Below are 20,426 nucleotides of genomic sequence, written 5' to 3'. Positions count from 1 at the left end.
GCACATAACTTGGGGTTTTGTCTTGGGAATTCATCCTAAAGACTATGGTAGTTTCCACCCAATCACACCTTTCCAAGCCCAGAGTCTCCTACCACTGCCACTTGGAGGGTCAACCTTGTCCTTTCTGGCAAGACTCATAAACTCACCCCTTCAATTTTTTAATGTGTTCATATGGTATTCCCCCAGAGGCTAGAAGCAGTGTGGCATGGACTTTGCATGTAGACATTGATTTGTTGCATACTTGCCATGAAACCTTAGACTCTCTGAGCCTCATTCTCCTTGTCTGTAAAATGGGGATGATTACACCTGTCTTGAAGGGCTGGGTGAAGATTAATAGCATTAGTCTCCATATTGAACATATACCAGACCCTAAATGCTTGAACAAGATTTATCTAAATCTTACCCTCAGAACAATCCACTGAGGAAGTTACTAATATCATCCCCATTTTGATGATAAAGAAACAGACAGAGAAAGGTTGAGCAACTTGTTCAAAGTAACTCATCTCTCTCCCAACCTCCTGCAGGGAATTCACTCATTTTCATAGCTTTTACTATCATCTTTAGACAATGGCTCCCATGTTAATTTTCCAGTCCCATCCTCGCTTCTGAGGTCCAGCCCTTTATATCCAATGGTCTACTTGACCTGTCAACTTGGGGGTTAAACAGATCTCTTGAATTTAACTGTTCTCAGACAGATGAAGAAACTAAGTGACTTTACCAAGGTCAAACAGCTATGGAGTCACCGAGCCAGAATCTGAACCTGGATCTTTGTCTGCAAAGCTTGAATTCTTACACATGCATTTGAAGGGTAACTGATTCACCCTTCAAAATATCCCTCTACATTCTCTGGCTTACTAAGCCAGATATTAGATAAGATCTTAGAAGTTTTATAAGTCAGATCTACCAGATCACCAGGAATTATGTCCCTGAAGATTCCTATGTGCATGAGGGAGGATTTCTGAGCTTCCCCAAAGAGTTAGAGTGTGTGACAACTCTCATTTATCCAGGCTACCCAAACCTCTTCCCATCTGCTGTCCACCTACCCCCAACTTGCCCACGGTTAAGCTCCCACCAGCAGGTTCTCCCCCTCACATCTCCACCTCCAGTGTCATCCTCAGTGTAGAACACAGCCTCAGACACAGAGATGGGGCTACGCTACAAGGCAGGGAAGCCCTTCTTGACTTTCCAAAGAAAATTAGATGGAGAAAGCTCACACCTATTCAGTAGCATGTGCCAAGTATCTGTCCTGTTTGAAATTGTGGGGCCTCCATGATTTATGGAGAGAAGAGGTGTTTTGCTCAAGATCACTGAAGGTTGACAGCAAAGCTAAAGTTGGACCTTGGGTATATACTACTTTTCAGCTATTCCTTTCACATTGGATCAGCCAAGGGCACATGGAGCTTTCCTGAGATAACCTTATATTTGATGCTATCAAAGGTCCACTTACATCACCCCTCCTTGGGAATCAGCCACAGAGTGACTGCAAGTCAGACCTTGGGGCCTTCCCTGATCAGCAACCTCCCTGCTGCAGAACATAGGGACATAACCAAACGATGCACTGGCTGATTCCAGCCCAGGAAAATCTAAAAGAGCTTTTTAAGTTACAAGATGGAACCCAGAACTCCCCTTCTGCAAACGTGAGGATACATGAGCCAATAAGTTAAGGAGAGACCAGTTTTGTATTGAAAGTTCAAAGAGATCCAAGACACTCAAAGAGGATGGGGGTGATCAGGAAGGGGTGGAATGGAGGGGAAGATAAGCAGGGATTTCGTTCTCCCCTAGTCCCAGGCATTGCCATCTTCTATTGTGTGACTTCAGTCTAGTTATTAAGCCTCACTCATATTCTGTTTCCTCATTTGTAACTTGAGGGATGTGATAGCACCTGTATCACAAGGTTGGTGGGTGGATTACATGAGTGGCAGCACATAAAGAACTTAGCAGAGAGCGTGACACAGTAAACTAACTGATTATTGTTGTCATTTCCCTCAAGTTCCTTCTTCGGCCGATATTGATGTGGAATCTCTAACTGCCCCAAGTTCTTCCTGTCTAACATCAGAAGGACTTAGCCTCATTCATTCTGCCTTGGCCAAACAGTCAACCTTTTCTTCAACCACTGAGCAAGCTGAGAAGTACAGACCTCAAAATAACACACCATTATTTGGCCTGCAGAAGAATTCTCCTTCCCTTTCCCTCATCATTCTCTGCCTCCTCCCTCCCCCCTCCCTCCTTCCTTTCCTCCTTCCCTCCCTCCCTCCCTCCTTTTCTTCCTTCCAACTTTTCCCTGGAAAGCCTTGCGATGCGCTGTCCTTGGTGCTGACTCTTTTTCTCCCTTGTTCAGCTGGGGAAGGAAACTGTACATAAGTGAAAAGATGTGTAATTCCACACAGCCAGTGAATGCTGAAGGTGGGGACATTCCCCAAGCTTAGTTCTGTGCCTTTGGCATGGCCAGAACTGCCACAGTGCCCCCAGAAAGATGCCCGGAGATACTGACCTGGCCTGGAGATGCCAGTCTGGGTGTTACCCCCTCCCCACAGCCATTGACTTCAGAGCTCAGGATACAGACAGGTAGTGCCTTATCTGGGTACCCCAGGGGCTGCTACTGGTACAGTGATGGCTCCACTGGGACCGTGAACGTGGAGCCCAAGCAGGATACACAGGCCGGAGATAAGGCCAAGAACAGATTCCCTTTGGCGCTCAGGTGCTGTTCATCAGAAATCGACAGCCCCACAGCCCTGGCTGGTGACAGGCACAGGATGATAACAATGCCATGTGATCAGTGACCCTGGAGGACAGGCTGTCACTGGCTCACAGAGATAAGGGAAATATGAGCAACCCCTGCACCTAGGGAGGGGCCCTCAGAGAGCCTACAGGGCAAAGTAGCATCAACTGAAGCTTGTCTCTGACCCCTACGCCTCGCCACAGCTCACTCCTCCCAGCAGGCACCCAGAGTTCCCTCCTGTCACCCAGGGATCCTTGGCCCCCATTTTGTACCCACTTTTCCAACCCTTGTTCTCTGGACTTAATCATGCTATTTCTAGAGCACAAGTATTAAAGGATGATAACAGGATAGAGGTTTCCTTCCTCCCTCCCTGCCCCACAGAGGCTGCTGAGGGAGTGGAATGTGTCTGGGGTAGCAGAGGGACAGAGCTTCCTCCAGATGGTTTATCTGCCCTACCCACTATGTAAGGGAACTGCACCAGGGCATGAATTCTAGGAGGTGAGAATCACTAGGGGCCATCCTGGAAGCTGGCTTCCACAGTGAGAGAGGTTCCCAAGGGTGAAACCACCTGCTTGTTCATAAGTTCAGAGACTGTCAGTCATGTCTGCCTGTGCTTAGGGGGATATCGGTTAGTCGTTCATTGTTTATCTCCCTTTGCATTCAAGCTCCCTGAGGCCAACCAACAAAACACATTTCTCTTTCGTTACAAATGCAGGTGTGTAAATTATCACCATGTTGCAGGTAATGATAACAGCCAACCCTGATGTAGCAGTTACTATGTGCTGGGCGCATCCTAAGGAATTTACATGTATTAACTCGTTTGACCATCAAAAAACTCTATGAGGCAGAAGTTATCATTGTCCCCATTTTAGAGATGAGAAAACTGAGGCACAGAAAAGCAAAGTAACTTCCCCAAGGCCACATAGCCAGCAAGTGTCAAAGCAAGGATTTGAACCAAGGAAATCTATGGGGTAGTGCTCTTAACCATTGCACACTTGACAGCTAGCAGAAGGGGTAATAGATTGAATGAGACGTGGGCGGTTTCCAAGTTCCCCTGGGAGCATTCAGAGGGGGTCAGTGACTGGGAGCTTGAAAGCACCAACACATAAGGGCAGCAGCCAAGGAAGAGCTTGGGAAGGAGATGGGAAGGGGCAAAGTAAGAGGTAAGAAAGAAGCAGGAGATGGGTGTTCTTTGGGAATCAGATGTGAGGGGATAGAATTTGGCCAAAAGCTACACAGGCCACCGAGTTGTCGAGGAGAATGAGGATGACGTTAGAGGCTCCAGATGCAGCAGTTTGGAAGAATGGTGAGCGGGTCCCAGATTATAGTGGGCTGGAAGTGGATGGGAGGTAAAGCAGTGGATGTAGACCCCTCTAGGAGAGGGAGGCTGGCTGTGAATGAAGAGAGAGGCAGCTAGGTGAGTGCAGGGAGAGAGGGAAAAGAGCCATCCCAGCATGACCTGAGGGGTCCTGGACAGAGGTCAGCCTGAGCCCCTGCCTCCCAGCCAGGCCAAGTCGAGCAGAATCTGCTGGGCAAAATTTGTTCTTGATCCCAGAAGGAAACCTCATCCCAGTGAGTGCCAAGCGAGGCCTGAAGACACAAATATTTGCTCGGCTTCTGCCTTTCTTGTTCAAATAGGGCTTTGGCTTTGGGGATTGAGGCTGGTTACAGCTAGCAAGGAAGTGAGAAATCAGTGAGGGTGGAAGCGTGTGTGGGCTCAGCAATTGCTCCTGGGGCCAGTAATGAATCCCCCAGGCTCACAGTTACTGGAATCTATTAGCTCATCAAAGCAGCTAAATAACACCCCTGCTCCTTTAGTAGACATCTGTTCAAATAAAGGCAACCTTTCCCCACACCATCAGTCTCCACTGCACCCCGTGTCTGCCCTGCTCCGTCTGACTGGGGCTGAGTCAGTCGAGTCGGGTTGTGTGTTGATGCTTCTCTGTGCCCCAGGCTGTAAGATGGTCTATCATTTCAACAGGGTGTGATGTTACATTCAGACCATGACCGTGACCATGTGCTTCTCTGAGGCTGTGCTCTGTGTGGGTTTCTTTTTGCCTGTATGTAAGTGTCTGTGTTTGCTGCTGTGCCTGAGTTACTCTGTGTGTGTGTGTTTGTGTGTATGTGTCTTTGTGACACCATCTTGCTGTGCAACTATATTATGTGGTGTGTGACTATGTCACCACAGACTCTAAAGTGTTTTTTTCATGCTGTGACAATTTGTGTGCCACATGTTATTGTGAGATGGTGTGCTACTATGGGTGATTTGGTGGTTTGCTGTGAGATTTCTCCTGTGTGTGTGTTGTGTGCACACACAGTGTAAAATTGTCCCTGAGTTTGTACATGGCTATACTATGCCATCTGGTTGTGTACAAAGGTACATGAAGAGCGGTCAGCCTGTGTGACACTCCTGGAATTGGGGATTGTGCTACATACATTGAAGTCATGTGCCACTCTGGGGCACAGTGTGTTTTAGTAGGACGCCTTGTTGTGACTGCTGGTGTGAACAGAAGGACCTAAGTCTGATTTCTCTCCCCGTGGACCAGGGCCATCCTCAGGAGCATCTGGCCAGATGTGGCAGATGTGACTGGATGGTAGATGGGGTGGGGCACCACCTCTCGACTGCTGAATGAAGGTCCAAGCCCTAAATCCCACAAAGGACCCATCAAGGGCAGAGGCAACACCCAAGATGCAGCCATGCCAATAGCTGGTCGAGAGAAGGAGGCTGGAGAGGAGGGAGGGAGTCAGACAGTGGAAACCAAGCCCAAGAAGTCAGGTGGTCAGGTGGGGGCAAAGGCAGGGCCTGGAGATTCCATAACTGACCAAAAATTCCCTGCTGTCAGCTTGCTGTAATGGGGTTAGGCTAGCAACGTCCACATGTATCAGATTCACTTGGGATATTTGTTTAAATGCAGGTTCCTAGGCACATAATCAAAGGTACTGGTTTAGTAGGGCTGAGGCCCTGCTATCTGCATTTTTAACAAAAATCCCAGGTATTGAGGGGACCACACTTTAAGAAACATTAGATTCCAGGAACTCTTGGAAAAGATGCTGAGAACATGAGACACAGTAAGGATCTCAAGGTAAAAGGAGGAAAGAAGAGAGGGGAAAGAGGAGAAAGGGGAGGAAATATGGAGAAGGGTGATATAGCAGTGTCACCGGTACCTGCCCACATCTCATGAGAAATCCCCATCCCAGCCTGCGCTGTGTCCTATGGGCTCTTCCCCTGAGCTGGTGCCTGGGGCAGCCCGAATGCCTGGAAATCCATCCCCTGCACCGAGTTGCCCTCAGTGGATGATGCCTGGGAGCGGGGAATACAGGTCCTGATCCCTCATTCCTCGGGCAGCACAGGTGTGTTCTGTACCGTCTCCCAGGGGTCCCCGGCTGGGTCCCCGGCTGCCCTCAGCAAAACCTGCTCAGTGATGCCCTCCCACGTGTTTCTTAGCTCCCTTCCCTTCCCTCTCTTGCTTGCCCTCCTACTGAAGCTCCTGGAATCACCTGCCATCTAAACTACCAGCACCCACATCCTTGTCTCAGGGTTGGCCTCTCGGGGGCCCAACCAAAGACAGGTAAGGGAAAGGAACCCCAAATCTCCTCAGTGTGAAGGGTCAAGGGGTGCTGGGTGGAGCTGACCCACTGGAAATACAAGTGGGGAGGGGAGTCCCGGGCTTCCCCTCCCACTGGCTGTTTTAGACCCTCCCCTGCTTTGGAGGGAGGGGCGACAGTGACCTGCTCACAATCCCGAGGACTGAGTAGAGAAGGTTATGTCATTGTGCCTGTGTCCGATCTGGTCTTTGCGGTTTCTGATCAATTTGATGGATCCTTGGAAGTCTCCACCTCCAAAACGTTGTTCTTGAGGCCACAGAGTAAGATCCCCAGGCCTGGCAGTTCCACTCAAAGACATCTTCCAGGGCCACCCTCTTAGCTCCTGGTCTGGGGAGGCAGCAGGAGACCCGGGCAGGATCTGCTGAGACCTCCAGCAGCTCCAGTTCTGGAGGCCTCCTTCCTGCTCCATCTGGATGGAATTCCTCTGCTCAGACTGTTCAGAAGCGCCGCCTGTACTGTCAGATGCTGCGGCTCTCTGGTCGACCCAGCCTGTCTCCCTTGGGTAGCCCCACCATCTGCTTTGGAAATTTCCTGCAGGAATGTACTGCATGAAAAGAAAGACCACTCTAGGATGAGACCCATCTGCCCAAAGGTCAGCCCCAGTGAGCAGAGACTTTGGACTTTGTTCTGAGGTCATTTCAATGACACTAGCTGACAAACTCCCAGCACTTCTCAGTCTACACAGCACTGTTCCAGCCTTTCCCCCAGTGCTGGAAACTGGGGGCTCTGGGTCTGATCCATGGGTCCATGCGTCTTCACTAGAACAGCAAATATGTTTCATTTCGAATGCTACCCTGATGAATGGATGGCTGCCCAGGGCACCATGGTGAGGATTCCGAAGATGTGTCTGAACTCAGAGGACGATTGCGGAGTGGCTTGGTGATGGCTTGGAGCCTGGAGTGGACAATGGTAGCAGACTGTTGATGTCCCCCACCCTACCTTCCCTTGGCCACCTCCAAGCTCATTTCCAGCCTTGGTGGACAGTTCCAGGGCTCCCTGGCAGCTTCCCATCCCAAGTGCCTGGTTCACTTTTGTCCTCAGCCTAAAGGCTTTCTCTAGTGCCATGAGGGTTGGTCCAGCCCACTCGCAGGGCACCTTGGAAGTACTGGGGGTTGGGAGCGGGGTGCTGGGTGTCAATGGACGAATACTCCACTTTGTCTCTTGGTGGGAAAATTCTGAGACACGTTCCACATGCTTCCTGTGAGGGTCTCCAATGGGATGGCACCCCAGTGGTCCACAGCGGCAGCCCACTAGTCAGTACACCTTTCCTTCCTCGGCTTTCTCCCTTCCCATTCCCTCACGCATTTCCTAGGATCACCTCACAGCTAAACCACTTGCACCCAAGTTCTCGCTTTGGGGGGAACCCGAACTAAGACAATAGTGATGGCAAATGCATCCCCCGCCCCAACCTCTAATGGGGCTGTAACCTACACTTAGTGGCATCAACTCTCTGCCAGTGCCAGGAGCTGGGGATGGAGAGGCAGACAGAGGCAAATGGGTCAGAATCACAGCCTTGGAAGGGCCCAGTCTGTTGGGGCTGGTGGACTCCTAAGCGTCAGTGATGTCCTAAGTAATACAGGACAGGGGGAGCGTGGGGAGGGAAGCATGGGTCTCTGCGCGAGGAGGCCAGCGAAGGCTTTCTGGAAAAGCTAACATCATGGGCTGAGCTCTAAGGATGAGCATGATTCCTTGTACTCCACTTCCACGAGGTAGTGTCAGCTCTTCTTCCGGGGAGCCCTGTCTTCACCTCCTACTTCCTAGAATGACTTACATCCCCTTCACAACGGCTGTTACAGCTTCAGAATCTCTCTTTCATCGCACACCACAGCCCAGGGCTATTTGTTTGATTTTCCGACCAAACGTCTGGCTCCCCCATTAGATCACAAGTTCCATGAAAGCAGACTCGTTTTGGGGACGGGACAGTCTCCAGCATGGAGGGCACCTGCTTCCCCGGTCTCCTTTCCTCCTCAAAGCCACCCTGCCCAAGCGCTGGTGTCAACCCCAGGTCCCAGCGGCTGTAGTCAGTCCCCCTCCCCCGGGCAAGGGGCTAATTCTGACCACGATGGAAAGGCATTACATCTACTGCCTGAATTGTTCACACCTACCCACTGAGCCACAGTCTTGCCCCGAGAGTGCTCCAGTTTACAAGTTGGTAAACTTGTACCAGAGAACCCTCAACTTTTTTTTTTTGCGGTACGCGGGCCTCTCACTGTTGTGGCCTCTCCCGTTGCGGAGCACAGGCTCTGGACGCGCAGGCTCAGTGGCCATGGCTCACGGGCCCAGCCGCTCCGCGGCATGTGGGATCTTCCCGGACCGGGGCACGAACCCATGTCCCCTGCTTCGGCAGGCGGACTCCCAACCACTGCGCCACCAGGGAAGCCCAGCCCTCAACTTTTCATCTTGCAAAACTCTCGGATCTCTTCTTCTCCAGGAAGTCTTCCGCAGCCCTCTCCCCTTGGGCCGTGTTAGGTATGCCCTCAATCCCCCGTGCTTCCCTCCGGCATCTGCCCTCCAGGACGTTACTGGGTCTGGATCCTTGCCCACGAGCCCATCATCCCAGCCCTCTCCAGGTCCCCTCTTTCCCTAGGGGCTGCTTCCTTTGGCCCCCAGCTCTGGCCCACCCCATGTGGTGGGGTCAAAATATTGCCCCTCCCTCCTGTCATCCTCACCCCGGGGTGGACTCGTGGGGCCCTGAGCCCCAGCCCATCAGTCCCCTCTGACTGGAGGTGTCTGGCTCTGTACCAGGTCAGCTCCCCAATCCCTCCTCTTCTTCACCAGCTTAAGCTGCTTGACCCGCCCTTATGTATTGAAGGCCCTGTGTCCTTTCCTTGTTTGTCCCCTGCTCCAGCCAATGAAATACTTGCAATTTCCCAAATGCATCTGTTGCCACCTCTGAGTCTTGTTATATTGCCCTCCCCACGCCCTCTTCACCTGGACAACTCCTTCTAGGCCCGCAGGGCTCAACCCGGGTGTCACCTCTTTCCAGAACGCTTCTGAGAGCACCCTTAAGCTAGGACATCCCTTTTCCCACCTTGTTCTTCTGGTCACGAGACTGTTTCTTCGGGGGACCTCTCCCTCACATTACTCTACAGCTAAGCTACCTAAGGTGAGCCCCGCTCTATGAGCTTGTTGCAGGTCATGGTCAATGGCTTCCCGATTCCTGATATTTAGAACACAATGTGATCACATCCCGCCTTGCAGCTCTATCTTTCCAATTTGTTTTCTCTGCTCCCTAACTCCCTCCACACTTGACATTCCCTGTTCCTAGACCTTGCCTGGAGCTTTCCCAGGTCAGTGGACAAGAAGTGGCCCAGCATGCCCCCAATTGCCACCTCAGCATGTGCCCGGTACAGAGATGGGTGGCTGGACGTTCAGACACTGGGGGATGAGAACTGAGGCACATGCATGGGAGCGAGGTGAGGCTGGCACTGCCCCTGTGCTCCTTAGAAAAGTGGGGTTTCACAGCCCTGGGGTGGAAACTCAGATTTGCCACATATTAGCTCTGTGACCTTGGGCAAAGCACTTCAACTCTCTAAGTGTTGGCTTTCTCCCTTGTAAAATGGAAGTATTAATACCTGCTTTGCAGGGCTGCTGGGAGAGTCCATTGAAGTAATGAGCAGGAAGTGCTTTGCTTATGCCTGATATACAGTCAGAGCATTGTAAAGATAATTACCATGAGGGCTTCCCTGGTGGCGCAGTGGTTGAGAGTCCGCCTGCTGATGCAGGGGACACGGGTTCGTGCCCTGGTCCGGGAGGATTCCACATGCCGCGGAGCGGCTGGGCCCGTGAGCCATGGCCGCTGAGCCTGCGCGTCTGGAGCCTGTGCTCCGCAACGGGAGAGGCCATGATGGTGAGAGGCCCATGTACAGCAAAAAAAAAAAAAAAAAAAAAAAAAAAAGATAATTACCATGAGACAAATCAGTTAGAAAACCTCTGCCACTTTTCCCGCCAGAGCAGTGGCCAGGAGTGGACTTTTTGCTCAGACCTGACGGTGCTTGATTTGTAAAGACTCAGGATCCTCCAAGACCCAGCCATGGGGGGCTCAGGACAAGCCAGTTCAGGAATTTGTGTTGAGGACCTGGGTCATGAAAACCCTGGAGGTGATGAGGCTGAGGGGTGATGGGAGTCTTAGCTGCAGGGTTGCAGAGGGGAAGCCTCCAGCTGTAGCCTTTCCCTTGGGTGTTCTCACCAGAGCTCTTCTTAGAGGCAGAATGTTTAGTCCATAAGTCTTGACCCAAACACAAACTCCAATATGAGGATGGAGGATGAGACATCCACCAACCAGCAGTGGTCTGGTAGGCAGAGTAGCACCCAGGCCAGAGGGGGCTCAACTGCACACCCCCAGCCTACATACCTCCCCTTGTCCGCTTTGAGCTTCTGGCCACTTCTTCTGCCTAGGACCACTCCTTTAATTCTCTTCTAATGTGCAAACCAATCTCCAAACTTTTGGTGCAGGAAGGCCTCCCATAAATAAGCTCTGGCTTTGACTGGGTGAACTCACCCCTGTATCCTATGGGCCCCTGTCTGGTCTCTAGCTTGAGGACCTGCTTTTGCTTATAATACCAGAAATGTCACTTAACCTTGAGTGTTCATCTCCAACCCAGGAGAGGTGAATAAAGAATGACCAACACCTAGCACTATCCCCTGCTACACTCAGGGAAGACAACACTAATTGATCAGATAATCCTTCCCACTGAGATCCAGTGAGCCTCCTGCCAGCCACTGCCAAATGATTAGGAAACCCACTTCATTCTAGCAAAGGTCTTCGGGCCTAAGTGATAGCAATGATAATGATGATGTTGATGACAATGATGGTGATGATGTTGACAATGGTGATGATAATGATTTTATTCGCAGATGCACCTTGTGCCTTGAGGCTTGCAAAGTACTATCGACTACATTACTTCCACAGTTTACCCCTATAACCCTCAAGGATAGGTAATTGTATTATTCAGCCTTCTTTAGGTTGTAAGGAAGAGGATTTTTTTCTCAAACGTGCTGGAAGTAAATCCCCTGGGTCACATCTCTGTCCCTGGGACCTGCAGCGTTGACCCCACCCATACCATAGGCACCAAGGAGGATTATTATGAAATGGGGGCAGGGCAGGTGATTCTCCAAGAGAATAGATGCTGGAGGCAGAAAAAAGCACAAGTCCACAGGAGTATGATTGTCTCCTCCCCCACTCCTTTTTCCAGAGGAGGAAAGTGGTTGCTCAGAGATGGCAAGTGCCTTGTCCAAAGTCACACAGCCAGTGGATGGAAAAGCCAGGATGAGAACACAGGGTCCTAAAACTCTGGGTCTTGGATGCTCTTCCCTTCACAAGAGCCGCTTCTCAGAAGCTAAAGCAAAGTGACCCTTAATGCCTTCAAGAAAGTACCCAAGACAGGGCACCCTGCAGTGGTCTCAAGTATCGCTGGCCAGAACCACAAGGTCTTTTTGTCAAAGTGGACAGAAGGTGCCTTTATTCTGCCATGGTCCCTCCCCAAATGGCCTGGGCATGGATTCAGAGGGGACAGTGGAGGCAAGATATGGAGGGACACTCCCCTCCCAGCCATCAGCCAGCCCAGGCCCAGGCCCAGGCAGGAGCTGTCCTGTATCCTCCATCTAGGTGACAGCAGGAGTCCAAATAGGCAATTAATTACTGCCTGGCAGCCGCTGGCTCCCCTCCCCCTCTGCTCAGCCAAGTGTGTAATGGAAATGGGACCAAAACAGACTTCCCTGCCCAGAGGGACCCTGGCCCTCTCAGCAGAGGATGAGCTCCAGGGGACCCTGGGAAGGGGGCTGAGATGCAGAGGTGAGTTTATTAAATCAATGAGCTTCATTGGGCACCTCATCCCTCACCTTTCCCTGACTCTTGGCTGCAATACCATCTTCTCAGGGCCCTGCTCAGAAGTAAGCCCTTCCTGGCAGCCTGAGTATAGGAGTACCGTAGGCATTCATCTTAGGTGATATTCACGGCAGTGTGTTGGGGAGTGTCCTACATACTTTACAGACATGATCCCTTAAAATCCTCAGGTCAGTCCTTTGATGTAATTTTTTCCCCATTTTACAGATGAGAAAAGGTGAGGCCCAGAGAAGTGAAATGGGCTCTCAGGGAATGGGATAATGTAGTGGTTGGAGTACAGACCCACTTATGTCCCTTACTACTCATTCGGTCCAGGGAAATTACTTAACTTCTCTGTTCCTCAGTTTCCTCATCTATGATGCGGCGATGATGGTTATATTCACCTCACAGTGTTGCTAGGACAGTGTGCCATGTTGAAGCATTTAATAAATGGCAGCCATGTGACTTTAGAAGGTAGCTGCTATTATATCCTTGTTCTATAATAACTTTAAAATAGTAAATGCACCAGAGGCATAAAGTGGATCATAATATATACTATTTGCACCCCAGGCACATGACAAACACCACAAGGAGCTAAGGAACTGTTCATTCACAAAATTTCAGGCACATTCTGAATCTTCACCACTCTGCCTTCTGTATCCCTCACCTGCCAACACCGCTGTCGGGTATTATTTTCTGTGCTTTGTGTTAAGAACATTATGGGAATTTTTGTTTGTTTCCAGAGGAGCCATGTAAATGCTGATGATGAATTTGCTTTTCTAACACTCAGGCAGGGACTTCCCTGGTGGTGCAGTGGTTAAGAATCTGCCTGCCAATGCAGGGGACACGGGTTCGATCCCTAGTCTGGGAAGATCCCACATGCCGCGGAGCAGCTAAGCCCGTGCACCACAACTACTGAGCCTGCGCTGCGAAGCCTGCACGCCACAACTACTGAAGCCTGCACGCCTAGATCCCGTGCTCCGCAACAAGAGAAGCCACCGCAATGAGAAGCCCAAGCACCACAACAAAGAGTAGCCCCCACTCACTGCAACTAGAGAAAGCCCACGTGCAGCAGTGAAGACCCAACGCAGCCAAAAATAAATAAATAAATAAATTTAAAACTCAGACACTCACACCCCTGCTAGAGATTTAGTAAAGGTAAGAAAGAGAAAAACCCAGTCCAGACCAGAGGCCTGCAAAAGACAAGTCACTCACGACTAGAGTAAAACCGGGACTGCCCCCTCCCCACTCACAGCTTGCTGGGGGTGACTTGGCTCCCACTAGCTTCTGAGCCCTGAGGAAGGGGGCCTGGGCTAATTCATTTCTGCTGCCCCAGCACCCTGCACAGAGCAGGCGATTGGTGAACACTGAATAAACGGATGAATGAATGAATGGCATATCTATTTGGGGAAAGCGGTAGAATATAAAGAAAAGAAGGAAGGAAAAATAATTAGAGAATGCTATTCTCAGCTCCTTTAGAATGCTGAGTGATTTCTATACTCTGATGTGAAAGACCTCCAAAGATAAATTAGGCAAAAAATTAACCCAAAAAGCATAACAGGGTGTAGAACGTGCCACCTTTTGTGTGACTAAAAAAGGAAAAGGACAATAAGAATATATATTTGTACTTGCTTGTATATTTATATTTGTTGTATAGGCAAATGGAAAGAAGCCAGTAACAGCGGCTGGGGAGAATCAGAAGGTAGGTGGATGGGAAATAGAAGTCAGAGGGAGACTTTTCATTATATACATTATATATATATATATATATTTGCAACCATGTAAAACAAAAAGTAAATCAAGAAAGGAGAGAAAAACAACAGAAAGAGGAAATATCTGCTCCAAGAAAACGCTGGATAAGTCACCCCCTTGTTTGGAGAGAAAAGAATGCTTAGTTAATATCTAGTTACAGCTCATCTTCTCAGGGACTTAGCTTAATTAAGGGCTTGGAGATCTCCTCACCTATTGATCTTGGACCAGAAAGCATTAGGTGAATTCCCAGGAGCCCTGAGCTTTCCAGAATTGTTTCCCTAAATTCCACATCTCTCTTGTTGTAGCCTCTGCACCCAACATGATGGTAGTAGCTACGGATGGCAGGAAAGAACCCTTGGGGGGAATCAGAGGCCATCCTGGAGGAGGGGGAGAGAGGGGAAGAGGAGAAGAGCCTAAATACAAGGGGCCAAGGAGCAAAAAGGAAACCTCGTCGCCCTTGCCTCATTGCCCCTCCCCGCAGACCCCCCTGCTGAGAAACATCGAAAGATCCAATATCTTGGAGAGAGACTTCTGCCAGCCATGGAATCAGGTGGGCACCCCCTCCGATCTCCAGGGTCAGGGATCATCCCCTGAAATCAGGGTTACATTTATAATAGCCCAGTATGGAGGCTACACCAATGCTTTTACTCAGCATTGAACATTGAATGCCCAGCTGGGAGAACAGAGTGGTGGTGGGATGTTGGTGGGGGGAAGGGAGGGTGGGAGGGTGGGATGGGGGATAGCCTGCAGCACCTGCATCTGAGGGCAGAGTTGATTCTGGAGTCAGAGAGAGGAGGCCAGGGCTGGATCTGACTGGCCCCACTCTGAGGGCCTTGGGTGCTGTTCAGGTACAAGGATTTCTCCCTGTCTATGGGATCTAGACCCAGAGACCCCACAGAGGGGACCTCCTGCCTCAAGCAGGCCTATGGCCTGTGAATTTCTGACATTGAGGGGCACCCTCTAGAGGAGGCCCTTTGGTGAGCGCATTCATTTGGCTTTTACATCTTTGCATGGAGGAGGCCTCCGTGCCTTTCGGTGACCTCCATTTAACAGACAAAGTAGCCCAGGCTGTGAGTCCCTAAGAGGACAGCCCCAGTTTTGGTCTGCAGCTGCCAGGATCAGGGTCAGAGGGAGACCTCCAGCAGGCTTGGAGAGAGCCCCGGCCTTTGAGCCCTGCCCTAGGGCCTGGTCATCCCCCTGGGGAGGCGACAGGCTGCGTCTGGGGCATGGTCTCTGGTGTGAGCAAATGCCCTTTTCAGAACAGGGTCTGTTCCAAGGATGAACAGACCCAAATCTCATGGGTCCCAACCTCACATCCCCGCCTATGAGTGTCACATCCTCCTAAGCTGAATATGATCAAAGGTGGTAATAATAATAACAACAGCAACAATATTAATCACAGCCACCATTTACTACAAGGCACGAGACGTTAATGCACATGATCTCATTTAATCCTTACAACGACCCTACCAGCAGGGCAGACACTCGACTTGAGCTGGCAGACAGCTAGTGTCCCTCTGGTGATGATAGCTGTGACATGGGGGGCTTGGGAGCTATTGGCAGTCATGTTCCCTCGACATGGAAACAGTCAGTTTGCGGCAGAGGAAAAAAAAGGAAACAGAAGTAAGGAACGGGGGTGTGTGTGGGGGGGTCCCTGGTCCCAGATCCCTTGAGGCCATGCTGCTTTCTGTCCTCCCATAATTATCTGAGACCCCAGCATCCTTCCAGTACTGCCCCTTTAGACTAAGCTAGTGGCTGAGGTTGAGGATAAATGAGATACTACATTTAATGAGATGCTACATTTAATGAGATAATACATTTAGCACATTAGATGGAAAAAGTAAGGCTTCAGTAAGTGGTAGCTGCTATTACTGTATATAAAAGAGCACAGACCTAGCTCAAATACACACCCTGAGAGGGAATCCATCTGTGTGGGGCAGACAGGCAAATTCTATTTTCTATGCAGTACTTTGTGGTCAGTGGTCCTGGAAAGTCCCTTGGGCAAGACAGGCTTTGGAGGCCAAGAGGAGGGTGAAAGGCATCCCAGCAGGGAGTACAGTCTGGATAATGGTCCAGGGGCTGGGATGAGGAGACAGGTCCCACTGAAGCATAGACTGGCGGCTTGCAGACTCAGCCCCACCTCCCCCTGGCTCAGGGCTTGGGGGTCAGGGGTTCTTGGCATCCCCACCTGGTCCTGGCTGTCAGGACAGTGGTTTGTCCAGAGGCCCATGGAGAGCCTCCTCCGTGGCAGGCTCTGTGCTGAGCCCCAGAATACAAGGACGAGTAAGACACAGGCCACACCTGTCTGTACCTGCCACAGGGCAGGGCAAAGTACAGAGGGTGGTCGGAATACTTAAGAGGGGCAAACCCCAGACTTGGGGAATCGAAGATGGCTTCCTGGAGGAGGTGACATCTAAGCAGTGACCTAAGAATGCATAATAATACAAGCTAATATTCATGAAGGGTGTATTACATGTGAGGTATTTTATTTTTATTTAGTTAGTTATTTTTATTTTTGGCTGTGTTGGGTCTTAGTTGCGGTGCGCGCGTTTCTCTCTAGTTGTGGCGTGCAGGTTCCAGAGCACGTGGGCTCTGTAGTTGCTGCACGCGGGCTCTCTACTTGAGGCGCACGAGCTCAGTAGGTGTGGCACGCACAGGCTTAGTTTCCCTGCAGCATGTGGGATCGTAGTTCCCAGACCAGGGATCAAACCAGCGTCCCCTGCATGGTAAGGTGGGTTCTTTACCACTGGACCACCGGGGAAGTCCCCATGTGAGATATTTTAGCTGCTTTATCTCCTTTAATGTAATCCTCTCTGCCACCCTGGGAGGGAGGTCTGATTATCCTCGTTGACAGATGAGGATACTGAGGTTCTGTTAGGTGGAGTGGGTCTCCTGACCACACAGTTACAAAGTGGTGGAAATTCTATTTGAAGGTGGCCCTGCCTGCCTCTCAGTGTGGGTTCTCAGCCACAGAAATGAGAGTAAGTGGGAGTGGGGGTAGGAAGAAGGTCACTCTCTGAAAACAAAGATCCAGTTTTACTGCTGGACAGGAAGCTGTTGAGGCAGGCGGGGGTCAGGACACACACGGGGTCTTATAAGCTGCGAGGGCAGGGGAGGGAGTTTGCACTTCATTGTGAGTGCAGTTGGATGATAGAGATGGCCAGACTTGGCTTCAGAACTCTACCCAGTCAGCATCAGGCCCACAGATTAGCCTTCAGTGGCTGGGGACATCGGTGCATAGGCCTGGAGTGCCACGACCTCCCTGGAGGACAGGGTCTCTCTCTGAGACCCACCCGCCTCTCACAGCCCCCCTTGGGGCTGGGCGCTGGAGAGAAGTAGCCGAGGGACTGGTTTCCAGCTGCCTTGCTCAGACCCTCTTCCTCTTGAGTGAGGAGCGAGCCGGGGCTTCTCAGCCAATCACCAAGCCCACCCTAAATAAGCCATAATGATTCCTGATTGCTCCTTTGTCGCTGGCTGGCTGTCAGCTTCACTTCCATCTGAGGCTGTGGGCAGGGGGAGGGGGCCATGCAGCCAATGTGTGTGCTTGTTTCCTATTTTAGGATAAATGCGCGTGCTGGGGGGCTGAGCCCCCGGGCTCTCAGAAATCCAGGTGCCAGGCACAGATGAGTGGGGGTGGGGGTGGAGGTGAATAGAACCACTTCCAACAGTGGGCAGGACTTTACAGTTTGCAAGGCGTCTCTCTGACCAGGGGGAAGCATCACATCCCTATTTGACTAATGAGTAACTGAGGCTCAGAGAGGGGTTAGTGTACAATCATAGATAGTAGATAATGGGACCAAGTGGGGTTTCATTCATTAATTCAGTCGACAAACATTTATTCAGCACCTACTACGTGTCAGGCACTGCACTAGGTGTTAAATATAAACCCAGAGCTTTTCTTATTGTGACCACAAGAATAGCTCGCTTTTTTTAGATAAGCTTTTCTTTTTAATTCTTATTGAAATATAGTTGATTTATGAGAATAGCTTGCTTTTATTGAGCGCGTACTATGTGCCAGGTGCTTCGCTACCTACTTTTCACGTGCTGTCTCATTAATCCTTCCACCAACACAGTGAAGTAGGGTCAAGCATGTGCTTGGATGGGGCAGGAAGTGTTTCTGCCTCCATCCTAAAGGTTGGTATATGCCAAAGATGGTTACAAATAGGGGCATGTGGGGAGTACAGAGATTGAGGGACTGAGGAGATGAGAGAGGGTCCAAAGGGGAGGGGTGACCGCATGATGCATGACCACATGGGTGACTCCAGGAGATCCAGTCAAAGAACTCACATCCTGTGTAGGGTGGAGAGCCTGGGTGAGCTGTTCACAACACACACACACACACACACACACACACGTACACACACACACGGACTCTGTTGTATCGAAGATCCTACTTAAACACAAAGTAAAAGCCTCTTCCACATCTTCCTTTGGACTCCCTAGGCAGCTCCGAGCACTGACCAGTTAAATAATGAATGACCCACTCCTTCCTCCCACTGCCGGGACATCAGTCTAGGACAATCATTTTAATTCCCATTTAACAGATGAGTAAACTAAAACTAAGAGACCCTGAGTCACCGGCCCGGGTCACTCAACCAGGAGTGGCAGAGTAGATTCTGGAGCCGAGCTCTGAACGAACATCCCCCTCAGGCTGTCCCTGGACCCATTAGTCGTGAGGCCAGCCCGGGTGCCCTCAGTACCTAGCAGGCAGTGGGTGGCGGATCAGCTCAGCCCCTCACTGTAAAGCTGCAAGCCCCCTTCCCCCTTTCCCCTCCCCCTCCCCACGGCCCAGCTCTGCTCAGAGCTATTAACCAGGTCACACTGGCTTGTCCCAGTCCAATAGTTCCCTTAATTGCCTTTTTATAGCACGTCGTACAACTGTTCATTACGCTGTCATATTTCCCCTCCAAGGCAGCAGTGGGGGAGCTGGACGGAGGATGGGGACCCATGCAGGTGGCAGGGGCTGTGTGTGTGGGGCACCAATGTGTGAAGCTTATTTTCTACTTGGTCAGAATGAATTAAACGTGTGCTTCTCACACTTGACTAATACACGAGCCCCTTTTCAAACGGGAAAAAATCACAGCCCCCTCCCTACAACTGACAAATTATCTTTATTATGATTTTACTGAAATATGTACAAACATAAAGCTAAGTATAAATCCATATCCTTTTAGCTTTATACAACTGGAAAAGCAAACACAATGTACCCACATGATACAAACAAAGCTACAAAATCAGAAATTTCAAAATGACACGATTAATTTAATGTGATGGATGATGTGTCGCTGAAATTAAATCGCCACTTGCACATTGAGTATTGTGTTGTATGCTTTAGCATTTAGCCCCCCTCTGTTCTTTTGTCATAAGGCCCACAACAATTAAAGCAGTATTTGGTCATCCAGGGGATCTAGAATTTGCTGGTAGATACTTTAGATATAAAATGATACAACATAAAATTAACCAGTTCTGGGCGAGAGTTAATACACCCCACGTTAAGAAACAGTCAATGTCCCAGGAGCCTTTATCAGCTGTGCTAGGCTAAGCCATCCCATGGGGAGGAGCCATGTGCTCTTGAGGCTGGAAAGCCCAGGATACAGGGCCTGACCCTCAAAGGCCACTCAGACTTCAGTGAAATCCACAAGCTCTTCTGAGCACCTACTGTATGCCTGCCCCTGTGCCTTCCCACCTCCTGTCCCAGAGGAGTTGCCTGTGTGGTCGGGAGGAAGGTGAGGGTGACCAGAGTAGACATATATACCTCTCAGTGCAGGAAGAATGCCCAAGAGCAGACATAGAGATCTGTCTCGCCAGTGGGAGCCAGATCTGGACTTCAGCCCCTCCCTGGAGTCCAAGGCCTAAGCTCTTCCTGGCAGACTCACCTAGAGTGTGGAGGTTATAAGGTCAGCTCTGATCCTGGGTTTGAATGCTGGACCCTCCACTTCCTAGCTGTGAGATCTTGGACAAGTTACTTAACTTCTCTGTATGCCAGTGTCCTCATCTGTAATGGACATGAAACCAACGCAAGCTCAGAGAGATGCTCTAAGGCAATAGTGAGAGAACACAGACAAAGCACTTACCCTAGAACCTGGCATAGAATAAGCATTTGTTAAATATTAATGTTGATATCTCACCTGACTGATATCTCACCTGACTGATATCTCACCTGACTCCAGCTCTCAGCAGAATTGGAAGAGAAAGAAACTTCTAGAGTTAGCCCTTGGACTGGAAGCCATAGAGTTATCATGAGTGGACAATAGAGGATTTGAAACTCTGTGTGACATTTTGTGTGTGTTTGTGGAAGGAGGATCTTCAGCCTCATTAGATGTTCAAAGAGGTTGTGACCTAGAAAAATCTTAGGCCACTGAGGTGGTGCTGGTCCGGGGCTGGCAAATCACTCAGTGTCTTAGCTTGAGCAACATAACAAAATACAACAGACTGGGTGGCTTACACAGCAGGCATTTATTTTCTCACAGTACTGGATGCTAGAAGTCCCAGATTAAGATGTGGCACGGTTGATTTCTGGTGAGG

This window comes from Mesoplodon densirostris, chromosome 16, assembly GCF_025265405.1.
Source record: "Mesoplodon densirostris isolate mMesDen1 chromosome 16, mMesDen1 primary haplotype, whole genome shotgun sequence".
Taxonomy (NCBI): Eukaryota; Metazoa; Chordata; class Mammalia; order Artiodactyla; family Ziphiidae; genus Mesoplodon; species Mesoplodon densirostris.
The sequence above is the reverse complement of the archived record's forward strand: the minus strand, read 5'-3'. Positions refer to the sequence as shown.